Source organism: Melanotaenia boesemani, chromosome 24 (assembly GCF_017639745.1).
Source record: "Melanotaenia boesemani isolate fMelBoe1 chromosome 24, fMelBoe1.pri, whole genome shotgun sequence".
NCBI lineage: Eukaryota > Metazoa > Chordata > Actinopteri > Atheriniformes > Melanotaeniidae > Melanotaenia > Melanotaenia boesemani.
The window spans coordinates 13,808,223-13,832,251 of NC_055705.1; the positions used below are offsets into that span (position 1 = coordinate 13,808,223).

General features: G+C 38.5%; 1 protein-coding gene across 2 annotated transcripts in view; it reads left to right on the forward strand.

Annotated features, from left to right (window-relative positions):
- Window positions 1-24,029, forward strand: part of LOC121635712 (neural cell adhesion molecule 2-like) — a 466,780-nt gene that overhangs the window by 15,262 nt on the left and 427,489 nt on the right. For both annotated transcript variants that reach the window (XM_041979023.1, XM_041979021.1), the window contains one exon: window positions 10,413-10,485. The gene's annotated coding sequence lies outside the window, so the exon portion shown is untranslated. The remainder of the gene's footprint in view (window positions 1-10,412; window positions 10,486-24,029) is intronic.

A 24,029-nucleotide genomic window follows, 5' to 3' on the forward strand; every position in this document is an offset into this window, starting at 1 on the left:
ATTATCCATGCTCTTGAAGCATTTGGAAACAAATTGTTTGTCGAATCTTGCTAGTTGCTTTTTAGACCTTCATGATGCAGCTTAAATGGCTCTGCTTTGGAATAGGACTGGGGACTCATTCTAAATTTGGCACAGTTTGTACTAAAGAGCTTCATGCATTGCTGCAGCAGAGATGTGAGATGTTGATACAAAGAAGTATTGATCTATGGTTAATGTTTTCTTGGATTTAATACTGACCTTCCACTTAGTTACAACATAAATCAAGAGTGAGAGATCAGAAGACATTTTCTAAATCCCCCACTGTTGAGTTTTTTGGGAATTGGATGAATGCCTTCAGATGATCTGCTGCATTGCCATGTATGCTCTGGTATGTGAGGAGATGGTTTGTGTTCAGCGCTCACATTTACTGGGAATGAAGGACTGGGGTGATATGGTCAAACTTGCATCTCCTTGCCAGGATCCACTATGCAGTTCTGAATGTACTGAACCCTCTGAAGGCTCCTGTACGGTGGCCAGGAAGTGCAAAATACTGCATTGAGTGAAACACCTTTACATTGTCCCAATGCACATTTACATCATAGAAACCATGTTTACATTTACAAAAGTACAATACTGAAACACTTTGCCACATGGCTAAACAGCTGTACATTTCAGAAAAAACAACTGTACAAACTTACATGTGCAACTGCAAAACATTACAGAGCTCTGAATACATTGCTAAAGCACTTTTACCAAATACATAGCAAACACTTAAGTTCCGGAAACACAGTTACAAAGATATGACCCGGTGTTTCATGAAAATCTGTGCCCCATTAGAATCTGTGACTGCTGGGGATAATAGTGCACATTTCTCTGCTTGTACGTCTTAGAAGATGAGCCAAGTCTTGAAAACTGCTTTAAAGTCTGAGTTCATTATAATGCAGGTACAGTAAAGTCACACATTCTGATGGCAGAAATGGTGAAATATGCTACGCCTTTAGTCTGAACTCATCTAACATAATGTGACCCTTTCATAGCCAGGATCACAGAGGTCGCCACTCCTGACGTACGTTCAGAGAAATGTACACTATCACCCCCTGTGGTCACATATTGTGATGGGCGACAGATTTTGGTGTAACACCAGCAGTTAATGTCTTTCTGTGTTTCCTGGATTTGCATTTCGGTAATCTTGTAGAAGTGTTTTGCAAGATGTGAAACCGTCCTGAAGATTCTGTTTTTTGCTTGAATTTAAAGTTGCTTTGTCGTTGGTTGTTTCTGCAATGTTTCATGTTTTTTTCTAAAATGTTAGCCCTTGGTACATTTGTACTTTTGTTTTTCAAATGTAAACATTGTTTCTGTCATGTAAATGTGCATCGCGACAATGTAAAAGTGTTGCAGTGGATGTAAATATGTATCGTGAAAATAGAAAAATTTTTTACTCTATGTAATATTGTTTTGCACTTCCTGGCCACCGTACTCCTGCCAGGAATCAAGGGGCAGATTACAGGAGTCCAGCCTGCAGGGCACGAAGGTGTGGACCAGCCTCTGGGCAAGGAAAGGAAGGTTTGGAGGTTGACAATTTTTCATATGAGCAAATGCAGTCTTACAGAGTTGTTGCACGTGTTCCTCCAGGGGTGTCCAAAGATGGTCCTTAAAGGCTGCTGTCCTGCAGGGTTTGGATGTTTGCAGCTGCAGAACACCCAAATCAGAATAATGGGTCAACATGCTTGGTCAGAACTCGACAACAAGCTGTTGAGGAAAGCTATTTAATTTGAATCTGGCATGTTGGCTCTGGGAAACATCTAAACCTTGCAGGATTGCAGCCGCAGCTGAACATGCCTGTGTTACTCCATTGATGGGTGGGGGATGCGGAGCATGACCAGTTTTCAGAGAGCTGTTTGTTAAAGTGGTGATGAGAGAGCGTGTGGCAGTGGAATTTAATTTAATGAGAGCTGTAGGTATGGGATCCAGGGCACGTATGGGTGGTGGTGTGCTTTTGCACGTGTTTCCATCTGCATTTTGTTTAGGCAGCTACACCTTTTTCTTTTTTGTTCCCCCCTTTCTTTTCATTAATCATTTCAATCCATCTGGACTGATCTCTTCCATCAGCAAGGCAGTTTTTTTTTTGTTTTTCGCACCACTGCATTGGTTTGTTTTGGCCCATTCATTTTTGAGATGTTAACATGAAAATCCAGGGTTAGCAGCTTTTTAAAGAACTTAAACCAGCTATCTGAAATCCTTTCTTCTCAATTCAGTGTGCATCCTCTTGAACACTTCTACATGCATAAATGCATCGAGTTTCTGCTGCTTGCCAATGTCGCATGATGTGCTGTAATATCCACTTGTGTTTAATCTGTCTTGAAATGAACTATTACAGCAAAATCTAAATGGACAACTTTTAAGTTGCTTCTTACTTTTCCTTAAAGTTAAGTTGGCAACAAAGAGATTCAGCTCTGGACAGAAGTGACATGATGAAATGGGAGAAAGGTTAAGGCTGCTAAATCTGCTGTTTCTTACTGCTGCTATTTCCCTTAAGAATTTGGGGATATATATTGGCTTTATTTGATGTAGACAGGGAGGCCTGGAAGAGACAGTGAGGGGCAAAATTTGTAATAAATGTCCAAAGCCAGACTCCCTTACATCCACCTGGACACAGGAGCTGAGATATCGGTTTTTTCGTTTAGATACAAACATTGTGGCCTTCACACAGACTCAGTCAATTCCTCATGGGACTAAGAATGGCTTTTCTGAGTTTACTATAGAACCATTTGCTTTTCTCAAATTATTGGAGCACTGAACCTACATTATATCCAAAGGAAATCAATCCAAAGGTTTGGGCAGGTGTTTGTTTGAATTAAGTTTTAATTGTTGCCACAATTAACTAAAAACGTAAAGGGCTGCTCACTGTTTTGTAATGCCGTTTTGTGAAATGAAATAGATATTAACAGCTTAAAGTAAATCCAGATTTAACACGTTTTGTTTTTACAGTTGATAAAATTGAAAGTACACATCAAACTGCTTGTAAATGCATTAAAATTGGTGTAACAGCTGTGTATTTGTGTACAAATAAATACCAAGCTTGGATGAAACTAGGCTGTATTCTATATGCGAAGTTTTTCTGTTGTCACCAGCAAGCTTTCAGTCTGTTTTGTATTGTTTATTGCAGATATCTATTAGCTACAGCGTATCGCTGCTGATATTCTTTCTAGGGTTCAACCTAATTATGGAGTACCAGGAGGGTCCTTTTCCATTTACTCCATTTACATTTGCTCCTCCAATATAACTAGCTCTCTGATTGGTTAGACAGCCACACTTGTGTCTCTGTCTTGCATCTCTGATTTTACGTAGTAACAGCTACTTAACTAAGTCGACAGTACAGATGCCAGTAATGCAAATACTTTAAAGAAACTGCTGCAGATGAGGCGAAAATTTGAAGTATCCATCCAGCATTCAGAGTGTAAGTTTCTCCCAAAATTTATGGAATGTGATTAGTTTAACTTGGTTTTCACTACTCAAGGCCTCAAAGTGTCATGAAAGGTAAACTGAGAGTGTAAACATGAAGAAAATTCCACTGCAGAAATAATTACAAAGTGCAGGGGAAAATGGAAATGGAAAAGGAAATTACCTAAAATTCATTAGTTTTAACACCATCACTATCAGGATGGCAATACCCGTATTAATACAAATTTCATTACATTTTTGCAAACACATCACAGCTCATCTATATAATAGGCACTATAGTCCCTTTATCTTTGATCCATTCATTATCAATGCCAATATCCTCTTATATATACTTTATATAGGCGTCAGTATCGTAATAATTTCATACTTGTTCTAATAGATATTTCTTTACTTATAATTTAAACTGAATTTTACTTTTTGTTTGTGAGACATATGTTGGTAAGGAATTCCATTGACACCTTCCTAAATGTCATTAATTTACTTGATGGCATTAAGTTTTAACTATTTGTAAATTTCCTATTTGGAGAACTAGGTGGCCTCTCTGGCACTACACTGGTTTAAATCTTATTTAAAGAACAGGAAGAACTTTGTCAATAGGTAACTTTACATCTGAGCAGACAAGGATTACATGTGGAGTTCACCAAAGTTCCATCCTGGAGCCTCTTCTGTTTAACATCTACATGCTCCCACTGGCACATGTCATAAAGAACAACAACATTAGTTACAAATTTTTTATTTTTTTTTATTTTTTTTAAATGGCGCTGCAGGAAACGGCTGCCTTACCAGTGTCTCTTACGCACCCGAGTGCTTCTTTCTTTCTTTATTATCGTTTTATTCCTTATTATATATATATATATATATATATATATATATATATATATATATATATATGCTAGAGTTAAAAAATATTCAATAGAATCAAAAGATATGATATATATATATCATATCTTTTGATTCTATTGAATATTTTTTAACTCTAGCATGGCACTTGCACGTCGTCTTGTTTATTCAAGAGAGGAACTTTTTTCATGTAAGACTAACGTCGGAATGCAGCACAACGTACCGACAGAGCTGAGAAGGAAGTATAGAGACTGCAAGTCAGGATCTAAGCTAAAGGCTGCTCGATGACGTTTTAAGCCAGTCATCCCCTCTGTACTAATGGGGAACGTCAACTCACTACCTAACAAGATGGACGAGCTGTTGGCACTGAACAATCAACGGAATTATCGCGAGTGCAGCTTATACATCTTCACAGAGACATGGCTCACTGATGCGATACCGGATGGTCATCTGCCTGTGAGAAGATACACACAGTAACAGCAAGGCTGCAGACAAAGCACCCCGAGGCGTTTATGATCATATCTGGGGATTTTAATCATGCTTCCCTGGACTCTACCTTGGCCTCCTTCTACCAGGCTGTAGACTGTCCCACAAGGAACAACAGAACAATAGACCTACTGTACTCCATTGTGAAGGATGCCTACAGAGCCACCCCCCTCCCCCCACTTGGAAAGTCTGACCACAACCTGGTATACTACAGCCACAGTACACCCCCCTGGTCAAAGAGAAACGATTAAAGGTCACCACAGAGCTTCAGTATATACACCTAAAAACCACCAACCAGGCCAGAAATCTGGGTGTAGTGATGGACTCAGACCTAAAAACCACCAACCAGACCAGAAATCTTGGTCTAGTGATGGACTCGGACCTTAACTTTGAGAAACACAAAGTCAGCCTACTATCACCTTAAGAACATATCAAGGGTAAAAGATGTGATGTCGCAGCAGGACCTGGAAAAACTAGTCCAGCTTCCATCTTTAGTCGGCTTGATTATTGTCACAGTGTTTTTACAGGTTCTACCTAAAAAGTCAGTCAGACACCTGCAACTGATTCAGAACTCTGCTGCTCCAGTCCTCACTAAGACCAAGAAAGTGGACCACATAAGTCCAGCTCTGAGGTCTTTACACTGGCTGCCGGTCCGTCAGAGGATAGACTTTAAAGTTCTGCTGCTGGTCTATAAAGCTCTGAATGGTTTAGGACCAACATACATCAGAGACCTCTTGACCCAGTATGAACCTACCTGACCCCTCAGGTCATTTGGATCCAGTTTCTTATCAGTTCCCAGAGTCAGAACCAGACATGGAGAAGCTGCATTCAGCTTCTATGCTCCACATGTCTGGAACAAACTCCCAGAAAGCCTCAGATCAGCTGAAACACTCAGTTTATTTAGATCCAGGTTAAAAACCCACCTATTCTCTGCTGCATGGAACTAGTCTTTATTTAGTGTCCAGATCTGTGGAATTTTTAAACTTGATCATGTTTAATACTGTCTTTCCCCCCACTGGAACTTTATTTCTTACATTTTATCTTTTTTTAATTTGAACTTTTTTCTGTTTTTATTTAATTTAATTTCTGTTATTTTTTAATGCACTTGTTATTGCTCCCTGCTGTAATGTTTAATGTTTTATATAAAGCACTTTGAATTGTCTTGTACATGAAATGTGCTGTACAAATAAATTTGCCTTTGTCTTTAGCAGCAGGTCTAGTAGAGTAGGTGTCTTATGAATTACGGTACCTTTGTTACAGTGAATTTTCTAATTAATTAGAGTAATGTTATAAAAGTCTTTGACATAACCAGTTTAATAGTCTATGCATGGGTTTTACATCAGACCTACAATTATTGCTCAGTGCTATGCGTGCTGCTCGGTTTCATAACATTTGAAGTTTAATGTTTCTGTTGTGGCAGTGGCCCAGATTACTGGGCAGTGGTCTAAGTTGGACTAAATCAATGATTGAGTAACCTGTCATCTTTCAGAAAGTTGGCAGTTCTTTAAATGGCAGAGGTGGAGTCTGGTTGAGGTTTTTGACAGGTGTCTTTTATACTGATAACAAGTTCAAACAGGTGCCATTAATACAGGTAACAAGTGGAGGACAGAGGAGCCTCTTAAAGAAGAAGTTACAGGTCTGTGAGAGCCAGAAACCAAATACTTATTTTCCAACATAATTTGCAAATAAATACTCTAAAAATCAGATAATGTGATTTTCTGGATTTTTTTCTCATGTTGTCTCTCATAGTTGAGGTTTACCTATGATGAAAATTACAGGCCTCTCACCTTTTAAAGTGGGAGAACTTGTACAGTTGGTGGCTAACTCAGTACTGCTTTGCCCCACTGTATTTCTCATACTGGAACTTTTTACATTTTATTCATTCTATTTTAGCTTTTCCTCTCTTGAATTTAATTATTTTACTTGTATTTTTTAAGCTTGTTTTTAATGCTTCTTCTGCACCCCGCTGCAATGCTTCTAACGTTTTATGTAAATCATTTGCAATTGTCTCACCTTGTACACAGAAAACTGACTCACAAGCAGCTGTTGGTAGAGGGAATGGGTTAATTTCTCAAGGAAAAGATTTTTGATTTCTTCTTTTTTTTTTGTTAAAATTGGGTCTAACTCTAAATACCCACTGATGTAGATAAATGGCTTCATCTTAGCAAAATAAACAAAAGTATGTTTTTGAGGTTTTCTTTCTATTGATATATAAAAGGGAAAAAGTTTCAATTTCAGCAATTCCATGCATTAAAATGGGAAATAAAGTCTTAGTCCTGTTTATTTTGTACACATATTGAGAAAATGACTTGAAATTACATTTTAATATATTTTCTGATAAACACACAAATGGGACAAATGATTTTCTAATTATAACAGTATGTAATCTACAAATAATACATCTTACAATTCTACTTTGACCCCGTTGTCTTGCATTGTACTAATGTTACATAAAGTTGAAAATCCTATAACATGTAGACATAAAACATTTTTTTTAAGTGTCTGCAGGGTCTAATTTAAGATGCCCCTCCCTGGTTGTCAGGTCTCCTTTGTCTGCTGTAGCGGCTAATTTAACAGCCGCTGCCAGATTCACAGTATGATAGAGGTGCACCAAACAACTGTCATCCTGTATCAAACATAGTTCCCTGCCATTAACTCATCATAGCCTCTCCACAGAAGCCCCCACCCCCGAGTCGCCATACTTGTAATAAAGACCGTGTCACTCTGTGGCTTGATACGGTTGTCTGAGTCTATCAAGATCCAAGTTCCTTGGGGAAAAATGAAAAAGGATTGCAGAAGGAGATCCACAGAAGCCGGGTAAAATGAGATTGAGAGCTCTTTTCCTTTTCATGTCAAGATATTTTGAACTGATGTTCCACTTTATTACGGCATAATGACATGAGTGCTACGAATTCGCAGGGATTTGGAGATAAGTGGAAGCAGTCATTGAGGAGATTTTAGGCTTTATTATAATAAATTAGTATTCTGGAGAAATGTGTGGGCATGTTTTTTTAATTTTAAGGAAGCTAAATCTTTATTTGAAAATTTATGTATTTAAATGAATAGCTGGAATGCTGATAACATACCAAAAATCTGAACTGCTAATAGATCTCCATACTTGCATATGTTTAATTCCTTGACCTCTTCTTCCCACAGCACAACCACACAATCCACTCTGAGACAAAGTTATTTGCCCTGGATTTGCCTCATTGGCTTCAGGCTAATAACAATGACCTCAGTCACAATGAAGGCCCTGTAAGTGCCTTGAACTCAAACACCTAACAGACCTCCCTCTTGACTCTTGGTTGCCACTACTGAGCGTAAAACAGTCAGTATCTGTCTAAACCTGGGTGAAGTTGATCCATCGTCCCCTCCATCTTTCCCAGCTTCGGAAAAGGAGGCGTAATAGGTTGTACAGGTAGAGAATTACAGTCGTTTGCTGGTTCCAGTCAACACAGGGCGCTATGTTCTTAAAATGACAGGAAACGCTGTGACAGAAGCCTTGTATTTTTCTCAGAATAGATGATGGATCGGTGAAAATATGCCCTTTCGGAGTCAGAAGAAAAATGCTACATCTAAAATGGATTTCCCTGCATGGGTATTAGGGTGAAGTGGTCTTTATTCTGAAGTGCTGATGTCAAAGTGTGCTGTTCATCTTTGAGTGAGCTGGATGAAGTTCCAGTTATGGCGTGAAGTGGCTCAAATAATGGGATGCCAAGTTTTCCTCATAAACTGACCTAGTGAAACCATCAAAGGGATGAATCTGACATTTAAAAAATATCACCCTGACTTTAAAACAATTTCCTCTGGACTTCAGAAAACCTGAAAGGAATGAAAAGAAAATAAGTACAGTGATTGTGAACTTTGAATTATTGAAAATGGTTGCCTATGAAGCTGCTGAAGCAGGCGTGAAGGTGCATCTGTTAGCGCTGAGCAGCAGACAGAAGACTGATATCTCCGATCATGAAATTCCTTCAGGAAGCAAAAACAAGTTAATTCTCACTGTTTGAATGTGATTCAGGAATCGTGAACATGATTAAGTTTCTGTCAGCTAATTTTATTAACCATTGCATGTCTTAACATGCGGTGCCTTGAAAAAGTATTTGTACTCCATGAACTTGTGCATATTTAGCTACTTTACACCCCTAGTCTTAAATAATTTTTTATAGAATTTTATGTAATAGACCAATGCAAAAGATTATGAAAACCGTGTATAATTTTCTTTCCAGTTCACACCATTTGTACTACTTTGTAATGATTTCTCACATAAATCCCAACAAAATATCTTTAAATTTGTTGTAAAGCAACAAAATGTGGGAAAGTTCAAGGGGTATAAATTCTCAAGTCACTGTAACAGGAAGATGTTAAGGCCCATCTTCTCCTATAGCACTTTTCCCCCAGTTTATTCAGTAAGTTTGGTTAAATTTACTTTCTTGTCCATCACATATATTGTTGACTTCTCTGCATTTATCCTCCATCCAATGACCCAAAGCTGTTTGACTTTGTGTAGGAGGTCAAATATATGTCAAAAAATTTGTACTGCTCTCTACAGCTGGTTAAACTTCCCTGCTTTATGATGATCTGTGACTTTATTAGCATGATTGCCACCTTCTCTAAGTGTTGTGTAAGGCTGCTGTACCTGTTCAACTCTTTCATTAGGCATTTTTATATTCACATAAATATTTCCAAAGATAAAAGCTGTCATGCTGTGGAACAGTCCTGCTGCTTTAGAACAGAAAACAACCATTTAGCTCTGTTTGCAATGGGACTGGGGAGCAGGAAGATAACGTATGAATACAGCTGCTGTCAGATAAGAGCAGTGCTGCACTGTGACAAAAATGAATGTCCTGGCTGAAAGTTAAAAAAAATAAAATAAAAAATAAAATGTCTGACATGAGGAAGGATGCCACAGAAACTTAGAAATCTTTAAAGTCAACACATACTAATGAAATTGAACCACTCTATATAATGTTAGTCACTAAAAATCCTTTTAAAATATCTTGTAATGGAGCCTTTCTACATTTCTGAATATTCACGAGTACAGTATCTACAATCATTAAATCTTTATTATTACACAAAATGCTTCAAAGATATGAAGATATTTGATTGCACAACCCTCTTTCTACTTGACCTTGCGTATAACTGGACATTGTGCTCCTTTAATGGACACCTGCAGATCCGTTTACTAAGAAAGTATTTAATTTCTGAACACATTTGAGTAAAAATTTTAGATATCCCGTACAAGTTTCAGGCCAATCCAGCTGAAAAAAGAGAAATACAGCTTGGAAAGAATTACACGATGGAATTTAGGTCCTATGGTTGAACTATAAAAATCGTAGTAACATGGATGAAACTAAGTTTAATGATATGTATAATATTTTGCACCTTTTTAAAAATAAATAGGCAAAAGTCAATGCTTCTAAACCAGATTTGTATTTTGCAAATCTCACAAATTTCAGCTGTAAATTTCATTCAGTTCTTTAGTGTTTTTTCATATAACCTCTCTAAAGTAATCAAAATGCAGATGTACTCTAAGCTTGTCAAGCTCATGACCCCAAAAATCTTAAGGCCCATTTTTATACTGTGCAAAGCCCGTACACCATTTTTAACTGAAGGACAAATCTTTAACCTTTTTTTCTCATCAGGTGTCAGCTGCTCAAGAATGAACTTTCCCCTGTGGAAACGGTGGATCACCTCCTTTACGCCTCTTCTCTTAAGGTAAGTTCCTTGGAAATAATTAGGCAGAATCACATGAAGCTCAGTGGTTTGTGGACAGATTCCCTTGATTTCATCCTGTCTTTGTGTGTCGTGTGTCAATACAGCAAATCCTGGGCTCTTTCAAATTCACTTATTCAAGGAAAAAAGTGTCATGTTTCTACTCACCAAATCAGTGCATGATCCTGAATTTTTCTTACCTCTGACAAACAGCCAGCTTGTCTTGTCACGTATTCGACAGGTCTTGCATCTGGTGTGTGTATGTGTAGCTGTGACCAGGGATAAGTCACAGTTATCCTCTTGTTGCATCACACTAGCTATGAAAGCTGCTACAGTGTGAGGCACCTCAGCCATTTCAAATTCTGTCATTCTATACTTGTCAAACTTAAAGAGAGCTTCTCCCGGTGCTGCTGAGAGTCCCACACTGCCTCCTAAATTTCAGTCAGTCCTGCTGAGGTAACACAATGAGTCTGTATCAGGAATTTTGCACAATAAGATTATAAATTCATGGCCTGTCAACATTTTCCATCCTGTGCCAGTAATTGTTAATTTCCATCTCAACAGCATCTCTTCTGTTTTTCATGTAAAGCAAGCAGTTTCTTCGTTAGGACAAGCAGTGGCAGGGAAGACTGACGGCATGCTTCAGACAGTTACAGATGGGTATTTTGGAAAGAAATTGCAAATCACTTTTCACCCATTTCATTATCTACCATCATGATGAAGTGACAGTACCCAACGGTAGTAGCAGTAGCTATGGCAGCACTTATCAGTAATTCATGTGTTCATATATTGAACAAATATGGGCTCACTATTGTCAGGCAGTTAGATGTAATGTTGCTGAAACAGGGAAGAAAGAGGGCCCAGTTATCGTTATTCACCCATGGTTAATTGTGCTAATTCTGGAAAGGCTAAGATATTCCTCTGCAGAACAATGAAATTGATGTGTGGAGGAAAAGTCTTCCATTGTTTAAGAAATTAATTACAGGCATTTAATGAAAAGGAAATATTCTCATTTGCATTTTTATGGCTTGAATATCTGATGAACTTTGATGACTGAGTGACAAAGCAGATTAGTTTTCTACTGACCACACACTAATGGAAATTGCCTTGTAACCGAGGTATAAAGTCATACCAAGACAATGTCCCAAGAAGTCGTTTGCATTGATTTTTGGATGCTGTTTTTTTTAATAGCACTCATCCATTTACATCACTTTGCCTTTTTTTTTCCTCCGCTGCAAGTCTCTACTGTTGCAGCTTCGTTTTGTCATTCAGATGTTCAGTTATAGTCCTTCATGCTGTGACTGGATATCTTAATTTCTCTGCATACCTAGAAATGAAGAAACAAGTGAGCAGGACATTGCAATGATGCCACAAATATATGAAAATGGTATTTTGAGAGCTGTTTTTGACTCTTAACATGATGGCAAGTAGCCCTTATGATAGTCTGGTAATAGATTGCACGATAGCCATGCATCGGTTATCACCCAAAAGGAAACAAAATGAGGGTGAGAGGGCTCTCATTTTGATTAGGAGTGTTTCATTCCCTTACTACTTTTGTTCAAAGCCTGAGGTCTGAGTTTTGAAAGCATGGGACCTTTCATGATCTTTGGCCATTTTGTTTTTAACAGGAAATGACAAATAACACCATCCCCTTTCCTCCCCCCTCTGCTCTGTGATCCTCCAGGCTTTTATCTTTGCTGAGGCTTTGAACCAAGCCTTAAGGCAACTGCACTGAAACAGACGTAGGCCTGAGTAGGCCTTCAGGATGGGATGCCCTCCAATTCTAATTTCTCTTTAACACACATCAGCCAAGTTGCCAAAGGGAAACAGAAAATACTCCTAATACATCTCTTTATTAATCACGTTTCTCATAAAGTCAAGATTGCATCATCAGGATCAACAATATACACAAAATATAATAGACTAGAAAGAAACAAAGCTTTTTTTAAAGTCTAAAATCAAAGCTCAAAGTATTTTTGTTTTGCGTTTCCCTCCAAATCTGTCTGAGGACTAGTTTTAACAGTTTGAATCTCAAAGAGTTGAAATTAAACATTGTTAGACATCTCAGTATACAAACAATTCATACTTGTAGGAAGGTTTTGCAGTAACAGCATGCCAGAGCCTCTGTCACTTAATCAAAGTAGTAGCAAACACATGATAATGCTTTTACCAGCATAAATCCAATGAAATTGACCAGTCCATTGCCTCTGTTGGTTTACTCTCTCACTGAAAGTGGATGTGGTGTTGCAGCTAGTTTAAAGGATGGGTATTCATGCCAGCCAGTAATGGAGATGTTAATTAAGGAGCTTTAGAGGTGTTAGTGGACAGATCATGTTGCCCTCAGCTTTCTAGGTTTATCTTAAACTAATAATTCCTTGGGATTGTCTGTAGCTAATAAACCTCTATGGACAGGGGTGATTTACTCTCAGCTGTTATATTAGCCAGCTGCATTACTTCCACTCCCCTCCTATTGGAGTTGTTTTTTGTCTTTTGTTGTTTTTTTTAAGTTTGCAGGAATACCTGAGAAAATCTGGTTTAACGTCGGTGTGCCTTTGTGTCAACCCTCCATTGAGTACAAAAAAGACTTTGAATCTCAGCAAAAATTGTCACATATAGCCACACTATTATTTTCTTAGTATGATTTAGCAGTATAACTGAATAGGAACTTTTTCTATGATCTAGACTACATGCAGAGCCACTTCCTTAGTTATTTATTTGGCTTTTCCTCATCATGTAGCAAGCAGCCCTTCGCTGTGGTTGAATCCTTGTTTGAAATTGAGATCAACAACAATTTAAGAAAAATTTAAAGGAAAGCTAGACTATTGTTTAAGCTTCAGCTGCATAAATTCTTATGCTAACGGCTAACTCAAAACAAGTGCTAAACATCATTTTTTGGGCTGTAGTGTAAACCATGAAAACTTTGTTTTGTGATAAGAATATGTAACATGATTCTTAAATCATGTGGCTGACAATTTAGTTTCTGTTGCTCCAAAAATCTGTCAATTGACAATCGCAACAGACAATTAAAGCTATTAAGCTAGGTGACAGAGATGCTGTAGGATGGTGTTGAGCTAATTCGTGAAATGTCCATTACTAGTAACTGTGCAACCAGGAATTCCTTTAACTGGTTTGGAACAAATAAAACAGGCCGCTATGATGATGAAATATGGGCTATGCTAGTGGTTGCTAACTGGAACCAACACTTTACATTTGTGTACTTTCTCAACCAGCTGCCTTCATCAGCTAAAAGAAAATGCTCAAACACTTTGTTTTTCATGGACATAGTTGTCTTCAGCCTGGGCTGCAGCTCATATTGTTTTTCATTTTTTTCTAATATCTAAATAGTTGAATTAAAGGCGTATCATTTCCAATCAGAAACACTTTATTAATCCCAGAGACAGATTGCTGCAATATTCTCTCAGCTCACAGAACTACCAGAAATATTGCTTCTACTTCACATTACCTGCTACTATTTACTGTCTTTTTCACTCTGTCGTAATACACAAATACAGGCACGCCTGGTTGTGTTTGAGGGAAGGTATCCGGGCTGTTCACACCATGACACAGTTCTGGTAGAGAATAGTGGACTGAATGGTGACTTGGTTGCATTTTGGATATTAGATTTTTTTTTAAAAAAAAAAGAAAAAGGTGAAGATGAGCAGTTGATGCTGAAGAATTAGAATGAGTTAATCCAGTTACTATCAATGTGTGAAATTCCTCTTAGAGTAAATAAATAAAACAAATGAACTTTTAAATAGCTATGTTCAAATCATTTACAATGCAATAAGAACCTAAAAAAGATCAAATAATTAGAAAGGCGTGCTAGACAAACAGTGAGAGTTGAGCTGTCAGAGCAGAAATGATTTATAGAATTAATTAACGCTCTCCCCTGTTCAATGTTTGAGCATGTAAAATAACAATTTCTCATTAGACCCCCTTTTTTTTAATTGGTTGCCTTATGAGCAGGTCAGAGTGACAGACTGGACAGATGGAGAAGAGGAGGGTGTTGTATGTTAAAAACAAAATGGAGTTAATATGGTTTTTAACATACAAGAACAACCAGTGTTAGTAGAAAGAGCTCTGAGATATGATCTAGTATCATTTTTAAAGAAGCATTAAACATGAAATTGACTTATCAATGTTTAGACACTAGCTCGACAGCTGTTTTAATCCTTTTGTTTAAAAAGAATAAAATAACTGATTGGACTTGTTTTCATGTCATGTTGTATGATCATGTCTGTAAATGGATGTTGCTAGACATCTTAGATTCATTTTACTCTTAAATATCTTGAAATGATGCAGCTGATAAAATAGCTAGAAAAACACTTTATTGATCCCAAGGGAAATTTGGGGATAATCTATGTAAATACAAGTCATCTGAAATAAGCATCAAGTGTAAGCAGCTTCTTCTTTCATTTATATTTGTGTGTGTTGTGAAATTAATACACCTTTAATTTTTTGCTGCGGAAAACCTGAGAGACTTGTGTGTGTGTGTGTAATTCCTTGCATGTTTGTATGTGCTTGAGAGTGACACTGCAAGTACTTCTCTGCAGGCTTAATTTGTGGTGCACATGCCAGGCATGCATTTTTTAAAGAAACGGATTAACTACAACGTGGTCATCCACACAAACATTTACAAAAGTGCAACAAGGACAGGTCTGTGGTGCCTGTAATATGGTGTTTATCGGGAAACAAATATGAATAAGCCCTGAAAGAGGAAAAGGAATTCTTGCTAAAATCAGTTGCTCTGTCATGTCTTGCAACATTAAGGGTTATGTAACAATAGATTGTACAGAGACCATTTGTTCGTTCACCAGCCAGTCTTTAAATTTACACTTTCTGAACACCTCAGCTGCCCACCTCAGTTCTCCATGTGGTAGAATGAGAAAATAAATAAATAAAAAAAGTACATTTGTTTCTCTTTGACACACCATGAGAAACCAATAAGTGGAATAAATGCTGTGACACAAGTGTGCATACGAGCTGGATAGTGATTAGCTACTCTAATGTGCTGAAATACTGCATATTCTCAGATAAACTTGGGGATTCTGTTAACTTCCTATGAATCAATGTCAAACCTATTTTCTTCCTTGGCACATGGTGTGCAAAGGGAAGAATAAATGTAGGGAGGTACAGCACGACTAGTGGCACTCCATTACGTTGAAATGGCAAAATAAGAATAGGTCGACCAGTGAGATGTAATGTGCTTTTAAAGCTTCCTGAATTGGAAGGCATCCTTTTACTGATATCTTTGGCTCCATTAATGGAAGATTGTCATCCTCCCTGAAGTAGCCACCAGCTTTTAAAACTGCTCCACTAATAAAAAGCTTTTTATTTTAATGATCTATATGCATGTTACACTTAAAAACAAGAGCAGATCTCTCTTGAATTTAGGGAGGGCAGCATTAGCAAGTTCTCCTGTGGTACTTGACCCACTTCTTCCAGTGTACATTCATCTGTCACATTTGTGTTTTATTTAGTTTCTATCTATCTGTGGCTATGAAAGGTGCAGTCACTGCAAATGTACAGACCAATATTCAAGCTTTTTCTTTTAATTTTTAAAGTGCGTCAGAAACATAACACATGAACTGGAAACTTGTGATGTTTACACAATGACCATGGGAAATTAATTAGCAGCCGTCCTCCGTGGTCAGGCTTTTAAATTGAGGTTAATATAGCTCAGATTATTGAAGACAAAACTATCACAATTAGTGTCATTTTGACCTGCTTCGACACTAAAAAGCTGATGGAACAAGAATTCATCAGCTCCAATTTTACATTTATAAACCCATAAAACCCACCAGGGCCAGTTGTTTTGACTGTTTAATTAGGGTTTTTAATGCAGGACCTTGTTGCTAATATCTGTGTTATTTCACCACATGCACATCGCTTTCAGGACTTAAATATTTCTTCTTTGTAAAATCTTTGTTTAAAAAAAAAAAAAAAAAAGTAAAATATGCTGCATTTTCGATGAATACCTGAGCAGTGTGTGGCTCCCAAGCTGTGAACACATGCAGCAAGACCTACAACTGGTTGGATGATACAGGGGTGAGTGCAGGCAAAGGTAAATCCCTGATCTTAACGTTTGGTGGCTATTGATCAGAAGACAAGAGTCATTGGTGGCCTTTTGTTACCTGGACATAACATTGGTATTGATTGGCTCGGGCAGGGTCACCTGGGTTAAAATGTGAGACACATTTGGTGACCCCTGCAGGTACGATGAACATTCATCAATATAAAAGGCTGCATGGTTCCTTATTGCCATACGAAGGGAGGGATGGGACGGAGGGGGGACACAAATAAAGTATGATCTGACATTTTTTGTTTTTAAGGGACTGACTATAGAGAGCGGACGCCTACCCACATACCTTATGGTTTATATAGTTTTCTGCTGTTAAACACAGTACTGTGATATCACGTCTGTTTGGAAAGTTATCTGCACCAGCAACCAGTATGGACTCAATATGCAGGTTTAGTATGAATTCTCCTTCTGGAAATTACAGTAAAGCAGATGTTCATGATTCCTGTGTTGTTCCTTTACATACTTGTAGCTGAAATATCTGAATAAATCTTTCAACACGAGTTTATCCCTGTAGGGCAGTGGTTCTCAACCAGTTTTAAGTCTGGACACCCAAGTTAACATTCGTTAGTGTTCGCGACCCCTTCTCCATGTCCCTGTCCAGGTGTGGGAGGATACAGTGATGTCCCAGGTGCTGAAAGCAAAAGCGCAGTAGATGTATTGAAAGACTGAGAACATTATTGTTATTTCACATTATTTCTTTTTTTCTCCTTTAACAAGCGTAAATTAAACTCTGGTTCTAATCTCATTTTATTGTTGACATAGAAATGTGGTGGAGAGCAAAAATGAGAAACTGACAACTGCAGCAGTTTTGCCTGTGGCTTTAAAAATACTGATACACAATGTAATGAATAAATGTACAAGTCCTTGTTTTTTTTAAAGACATTAAGCCCAAAAAATGTCATAATCACTAATTTAAAACAAAATAATGTTAATTTTTAACTGTTAATCAAAGTTTAGACTAAAAATATCAGAAAACTAGACTGAATATTTATTTTAATGAAATCAATGTTCAGAACAGAAAGATTTCTTCCGTTTTTGTCTTGTTTCCTATTCGATCTTCATTTTAGGGTTTTTGTTTTGATGTTTGAACAAAGCAACTGTATTCTTGGCTTTATATTTGACACTGTAACACAAAGATTTTCTTCAACTCACAGGAATCGTGATCAGTTTGCTTTTAATGCCATCCATCCATCTTCTGCTTCTTATCCAGAGTCGGTTCGCGGGGGCAGCTGCCTAAGCAGGGAAACCCAGACTTCCCTCTCCTCAGCCAGATTCACCAGCTCATCCAGGGGGATCCTGAGGCGTTCCCAGGCCAGCTGCGAGATGTAGTCCATCCAGCGTGTCCTGGGTCCTCTTTCCAGTGGGACGTACCCGGAACACCTCACCAGGGAGGTGTCCAGGAGGCATCCTGACCAGATGCCCGAGCCACCTCTTTTGGCTCCTCTCGATGTGGAGAAGCAGCTTCTCTACTCTGAGCCCCTCCTGGATCACCGATTCCCTCACTCGTGAACAAGACCCGAGATACGTGAACTCCTCCACTTGGGGCAGGACCCTATTGCAGACCCGGAGAAAGCACTCCACCCTTTTCCAGCTGAGGACCATGGTCTTGGATTTGGAGGTGCTGATTCTCATCCCAGCCGCTTCACACTCTACTGCGAATCGCTCCAGTGAGAGCTGAAGATCACGGCCCGATGAAGCCAAAAGAAAAACATCATCCGCAAAGAGCAGAGACCCAATCCTGAGGCCACCAAACTGGATCCCCTCAACACCTCGGCTGTGCCTAGAAATTCTGTCCATAAAAGTTATGAACAGAATCGGTGACAAAGGGCAGACTTGGCGGAGTCCAAGTCACCGGAAACACAAACTTTTTATGTCATCATATATATATATATATATATATATATATATATATATATTGCATAGATATGTGGATGCAAAAGGATCTGGTACATCAGTTGCAGCTTTTGATAATCCCGGGTATTCTGCCACCACTGATGACAAAAACCTCTCCACTGTGCATGTTAAGAAAGTGGATTGTAGTGTTTTGCCAGATGACGGGTCCAGCAGGGCATCATGCAGTTCTGATGGCAGGTGTTGCGGTGGAGATGGTGAAAGGCTAACTTCTCCAGTCGTATTTTTCCGGCACATCATTTGGAAAATACTTGTTAAAACTTTTGTGGTGACCCTCTTTCTCGGTTGTGACGCCATTGTGTTGCTTTTGTTGTGGAAGCAGGTGATGTGGAAGAATACTTGATATTCTGTAGTTTCTGTGATGAAGCCCATCATATGGTTGACAGCTTTTCCTCTCTTCTCGGTGCCGTACTGTAGTTTCTTCTCTTAGTGTCCTTGGTCTCTTCATAGTCGTTTCTGTGATATGATGACTTCATCATATGAAGCTCTTCTCTCTGGATCATGCTATTTTGTAGTAAATAGTGTTAAGCTAGTGGTGTGTCAAAAATATTTTCAGGTAAAAGAAGAGCTCCGGACATCACCTTGATGTATAATAAAAAATTATGGTTTATTACAAAAAGTAACATCTTAAACCAGGGGTGTCCAGCTCCGGTCCTCAAGGACCACAATCCTGCAGGTTTTTGATGTGTCCCTGCTCCAAAACCACTTGACTCAAATTGATGAGTCATTGTGCAAAACTTAATAGGCTGTTGGATCTATTTTATTTGAGTTAGGTGTGTTGAAGCAGGAAACATTGAAAACCTGCAGGACAGTGGCCCTTGAGGACCAACTTTGGGCACCCCTGTCTTAAACAGATATGCATCTCTGTGAGGTCTCTGGCAAATATGTAACCCACTGAAAACATGTGTAAGGCATCCATATATACCTTTCAAAGACATTTCTTAAGTTCTGAGTTGACCAATCCTGTGGAAACACAATATGTTTAAATATCGGAGGTTTGTGTGCTAAAGCCTTTAAGGCACCTAAGACACTAAGCACCTTGTGTGGTAAAACCTATGTGCCTTACATCAGCCTGTCTATACATGGAGTCTAAAATTCACTACTCTTAGCAGACTGCAGTCTGCTTAAGCTGCAACCCAAATCTATGTAATTTGAATTAATTCTAATTATGGAATGTTGAGAATAAGATATTTCACTTTCAAGCGGACTTCTGAAGTGAGTGGCAATAAACCTCTTCAGTGTTTCAATGTTGATGTAAGTTTCCATGAAGTCATCAAGCTCAGGAAACATGTCAACCCTACCTTCTTCTAGTTGCATGGCCTTCTGCTCCAACTTTCTTCTTAATGCTGTTATCTTATTAGTAAGGTTACGAACATTGATGCTTGGGCCTTTCTTCAGAAGCTGTTCAGCTTGTCAAAAATGCTGACTAAATATGCTTGACTTGCAACCCACCTTAAATTATTCAAGTTATTGGTAAGGGGAGAGCCACAGTCAGATAAAAATCATGTAAACTTCTTCAGGCAGTTTGAATAGTTCTGTTAATATTTTACCATGAGAAAGCCATCTGACCTCTGTGTGAAATAATAATGCATCATGATCTGATCCCATTCCACCACAGAGTCTGCTGAAAGTTAACTATGTTTGTAAAACACTGCAAAGCTCTGGCTCTGACACCTGTTAGCGAGTACTGTAGATTGTACAGTGCAAAAATTTCTCATTGGAAGCAACCTTCAACATGCAGGCTTTTAAAGCTTGCATCATTCCAGCTTCATCGGTGCAGACACATACACATTTTCCCATGGTTGTACCTCTTTTTGCAAGTTATTGTCAAGCTTGGTGAAAATGTCTGTCCTGCGCGTTTTCCCACCACGGATGAACAAAACATATCCTCGTGCGTGCTTCCTTTGTAGCTGTATCATGTGAAGGTCAACAGCTGTGCAGCCCCTGATACATCCACTTTTCCTCACTCTGTCAATCAGCTGGTCTTAAATATCATGTGCCATGTCCTGAATGCTGCATCCTATTGTGTCAATGTTCAAAAGAATAATAGATATTTTTTCCCTGTGCATTGCTGTTGTCATTGCTGCTGGGCGAATGAGGCTTGCAGCGATGATGTTGACTTTTTTGATTGAGCTACCAGATATGCCACTTCATATGAAGCTGCTAAATCTATAACATATTCACTTACCACTGTTTTCTGAGATGCGAGTTCTTGTTTCCTCCTTCGAAAGGTGCTGTAATTTTTCTCTAAATGTCTGAAGCTTTACTGGTTTCATGCTCTCGTGTGCTAGAACTTCAAAGAACATGACACATTGAAGGTATTCATTGTATTTAATGAGCCTGAACACTTTCTGAGAAGCCAACGCTCCATTTTCACCCATGCGACGGCTAGAAAACATGAGTTTTTTTTTTCTTCCCAGAAGAGATGGTGTGCACATAGACTAATTCAGTCTCAAAAACTCAATTGATAAGATAAATTCATGACCAACAATGGAGTGGAAAATTACTGAAACTCATTACAAATCAATTTAATAAGGCAAAAAAAAATTTTTTTTTTGTTTTTTCAGTGTTCTGGCAACCGCCTGAAATTATCTTGCTTTTTACTCCAGCAGTAACAAGCAGCCTCACCTAAGCTCTGCTGGTGTATCTATGCTGGATTAGACTGGTTAAGCCTTATGTAAAGTTATGCCAAATTATTGTGGATCATCAGCCTTCTGGGCGGCAGGAAGCAGTAGAGGGTCAGCTACGATACTGTATGCATACATCCACATCTGAAGAGAAACTGCACAGTCACATACATAATAAAGCATCTAATAAAGATATTTGTGTTATTCCTTTGTGTCCTCTAGCAGCTGAAGAAAGAGCACAGTGGATATCTTTGTGCTATATCTTTCCTTGTTTGGAGGCAGGTTCATCGAGAGCACATTAGCCGCTTCAGCTGGCTGACGTTTCAAACTTGGTCTTTCTCTAATATTTACACACTGAACAAACACACTCCTAAATTAATTAGAAAACAGCTCGGTGGAGTGGATGAGGGCTTCATATCAGGCCAAGCAATGTTCGCCTACACAAGGCTATTTGGAGATTGAAATCTAATTCACACACAAGTGTAATCTAATTCAAACACCGCTAGAAAGATTCTCATCGTTATGACTGGCACCTAATTATAGATGGTGTGCACAGTGATAGAGTAAGAAAGGCGACGCTCTGATAATTAAAAGTTGTGTGGCATCTACATCGCATTATATCAGAGCTTTCTTGTCAGAAAAGGATTTTTTAAATGATTTCAACTAAACAGCAATGAAAAACTCAATGTCTAACTCGTCAGTGAAGGAAATGGTGAAGGAGAATTTCTCCAGGACGACTACAGGGCCTGCCACGTATGATTATTGGGGCAAACTAGTTGTCAGTCCCTGCAGTTAAATATACTTGTCTGACATTTTTATACATCTGCAGGTGCTGTACAGTATATTCATGAAATCTAGGCCCACTGAAGTGCATCATTAAAAACATTAAATGTAGAACAAGAACATTTAGCCACAAGCTAATTTCTAGTCAAAAGTTACTTCAACTCTAATTTAGTTTAAAAAAAAAAAAAAAAAAACGGGCTGCATGGTGGTGTGGTGGTTAGGGCCGCAGCCTCACAGGCTGGGGCGGGAGGTTCGGACCCTGCGGGCGGTGGCCTTTCTATGTGGATTTTCTCCCCGTGTATACGTGGGTTCTCTCCGGGTACTCTGGCTTCCTCCCACCGTCCAAAGACATGCTTGTTAGGTTAATTGATGTCTAGGAGTGAGTGCGAGTGTGAATGTATGTTTGTCCCCTATGTGTTGGCCCAGTGATGGACTGGTGACCTGTCCAGGGTGTACCCTGCCTCTCACCTGTTACTGCTGGGATAGGCTCCAGCTTACCTGCGACCCGTATTGGACCAAGCGGTACAGAGAATGAATAAATGAATAATAAAAAAAAAAGTTACATCAAAATACAGAGATTTGATCAAATACTGAGACACGTGTACTATGTCTGGAAAACAACACAAGACGATACCAAGAATCTGTAGACATCTGTGCGACAATCATGGTTTAAAATCAACATTAGATGTCGTGAGGCACCACTGAAAGAAAATCAGACATGGTTGTCATGGAAATCATTGCAAGGGTCCAAACACTCATACAAATCCTAATTTGTGCACACAGGTTACTATGCTGTCCATAAACGCACGCCGAGGCTCTGTGAGCATCACCATCGTCTCTGGGCTCATTTAAAATGGACTGAATCAAAGTGGAAATTAAACTCTTCTGTGGTCAAATGACTCACAATTTGGACTTGGATGAATGAATGGATAATTTCTTTTAAATAATGGAGAACAGGCCATGCATACTATCTACACAGCTTACCTGCACTCAGTTCAAAAGCCTGCATCCCTGATAATATGGCAGTGTATTAGTGTCTATGGAACTGTAAACTTGCATATCTAAATCAGTCCTGAAAAGATGCAGGTTTTAGAGCAACATATGTTCCATCCAGATTATGTATTTTATATTTTAATACAATTATAAAAGCTTACTGCATCTATGACAAAAGCATCTGGGTGCTAAACTGACCTGCCTGCAGGTCAGACCTTTCACCAACTAGAAACACTTGCCAAAGAAGACTCAGTATCACAGAGGTGTGTTTAATGATGTATATTATGTTGGAAAGAAATAATTGGTATGAGATGTTTGTTATGAAATGTTCATCATTTAAAGACTGAATAATTAGGATTTTTTTCTTAAAAATAATTAAAAATGTTCTCATTTGCTGCGAGGGATAAAAGGAAGCTTCCCTATAAACAATCTGTCTCCTACACTGCTGGAATAACTTGGGTGCGTGTTGCTTTTTCCAACTTCCTGGTTCCTTAACCAATCATATGCAACTTCCCGCGGTTGCCTAACAACAAGGCAGCATTTGGTATTTTATGTCAGCAAAAGAGCAGCAACGTGCAGGTACGGAAGCTGGTAAAAGAAGCGGACCAGAAATAGTTTCAGAAAAAGCTAAAAAGCCTCGGCATCCTGCTAAAAAAGCAAACGACCAAAAACGAAAATAAAATGAGGATCAATATTGGATAATCTTTTGAAAGGTGGAGAAGTTTGAGCTGGCAAAGTTTCTCCTCGACAGGTAAGCACTGGAATTTTGCTTAAATTAACCGAAAAATTTATCTTGATTTACAAAGATTTTAGTCTAATTTATTTCTCTGCACTCATTAAATTAATTTGTGTGACTGTATGGATGTATTAGTGGAGTAAACTGGTGGCCTGTTAGTTTATAACAACAAATATAATGATGTTTGGGCCAAGTGAATACTGTGTTTTCTTATAAACTTATGAAATTACCTTTCCTTCTTTTTCCTTTTTTTTAAACCCTTGTGTTTATGTATGTATTTATTTATTTTCCAGTTGTCAGACAGAAATAATATAATGGTATTCACTGTAACAGGATAATGATCTTAGAGAATAAACAGAACCCATGAGAGATGAGACAAAAACAAACCGAACCCTTAAAACAGGTAGAATTAAAT